Here is a 2,073-nt window from a genome sequence, read left to right as displayed (position 1 = left end):
TGGTATAACGACCGGACACGTCTGGTATTCATGATCGGTGCGTCTAGTTCAGTGTCCGATCGACCCGAAAAATGCCCAGTGAAGGGGTAACGGCTAGTTTAGCCCTTGGGGCTATAAATAGAAGTGGCCTTCAGCCATGGCTGGGGCTAAGCACCTTAGGGGACTTTGTGTCCATGCTTGAGAGTGCTTAGGAGCCCTCCATCTCACATATACTTGATAGTGATTATCCGATTGTGTGAGAGAGCGATTCTAGTGCGATTGCATCGTGAGGTTGCATCAAGTGGCACTAGGTGATCGAGTTGCAAGCTGGTGGTGCTTGTTACTCTTGGAGGTTGCCACCTCCTAGATGGCTTGGTTGTGGTCTCTATGAAAGCCCGCAAGAAGCTTGTGCGGCGCTCCAGAGAAGAGCTTGTGAGGGGCATTGTGCTCGCCCCGCGGGAGTCGCGAAGAGCAACTTTAGTAAAGCGTGTCATTGAGCTACCCTCACCTTTGGGGTAGGTTCTTGCGGCGCCCGATGTGCGGGCTTGGTGGGTGATGCCAATTAGCCGCCGAACCACCAAGTGAGCAGTCGACACAACGGGGACTAGCATATTGGCAAACATGTGAACCTCGGGAGAAAAATCATCATGTCAACCTTGTTCTTCCCGTTGGCTTGTATCCCCGTTACACAAGCTTGCAATTACTTTCATATACATTGAACTTGTGTTGTTGCTTTTGTAATTAGTTAGCTTGTGTAGCTTGCTAGTTACCTTCTTGCTTGTGTAGCATAGAAGTAGCTCCCTTGCATGGCTAATTTGGTTTGTGTAACCTTGTTAGTCACATTGCTTAGTTTGTGTAGCTAAGTAATTGCGCTCTCTAATTTAGCATTGGTTGCCTTGTTATTGAGCATTGCTAGTGAGCTTAGTTGGCTTTGTGCTTTGGTTACTAGCATGTGTAGGAGCTCCCTTGTTGCTTAAAGTACTAGTGGTATAGGTTTGTGTGACTGTAACACCCCAGGTGTTTGCCACCAGTTAAGCAATGGGTTTGAGCTCGAACATGGCATATTAAGTGATGATGAAGATGTCAAGGTCCAACCTATAGAAACGAGCCCCAACCTAAACTTGGATATTGCACCCTTGCTTTACATATAGGCCCTTTTCAAGATATATGCTTGGCTGGTGTTATTGGAATATCTTCATGTGTCTCATATCAATACCCATCTATATTGATCCATGGAAAAGTTTCGTGAAGTTTGGAATCAAGAAGTCACATGAAATGATGAGTTATGTCCTTACTTGAATTATTTTATAAAGTGAAGGGAATTCTCGATCGTCAACCAAATCTTGCAACCATGCCCAAATGACTCTAGATGAACTCTACAACAAAAGTCATGAAAGGTTCATGTTGGACAAATGCCAAGAAAATGCTCCAATAGATCAAAAAGGATAATTTAAGCTTCATCGTGATCCTACTTTGGTCAAAGTAGAACAGCAGGTTCTATACCAGTTTTGAGGTTGGACCTTAAATGAAAGTTGTAGTCCATATCATGTAGAACAAACTTTGTTTTTGGACCAAGAGCTAGTTCAACTTGGAAATAAGTCAAACAGAGGCTCGAAGTTGGAACCTGTTGCTGATTTCAACACTTAGAAATATTCTAAGTCTAGAAATTCATCGACATCAGCATTGACGTCTCGCGTTCTCCAAATTTCGTTAAGTAACTTGACTTGAACCCAAAATGGAAGTTGGAGCTAAGTTCATGGAGAAGGGCATGTAAAAAGATGGCACCAGTTTGATCTCGTTTTCACCATCAATTTGAATGTTTGCTTGTCGCTGTCAATACGCTGACACTAGCAGTTTGTGGCTTAATTACCCGCTGTTGAAGAGCTCTAATGACCTTGGTCTCTAAATGAAAAATGAAGAGCAGTTCGCGGGCTTCAAACTTCGTTTTAGGCCCAATGTCTAATTCGCACCCGAGCCGGCCCAAATCGGCTCCCCACCATGTCAACTCTGGCGCGCGCCACGTGCTTGATAGTTTGTCTTCGTGGACGCCATGCACCGGAGCGCGTCCCGCCATGGCCGATGCGCGTCCTACCT

The sequence above is a fragment of the Miscanthus floridulus genome, chromosome 1 (genome assembly GCF_019320115.1).
Source record: "Miscanthus floridulus cultivar M001 chromosome 1, ASM1932011v1, whole genome shotgun sequence".
Classification (NCBI taxonomy): Eukaryota; Viridiplantae; Streptophyta; class Magnoliopsida; order Poales; family Poaceae; genus Miscanthus; species Miscanthus floridulus.
This window is presented reverse-complemented; position numbering follows the sequence as displayed.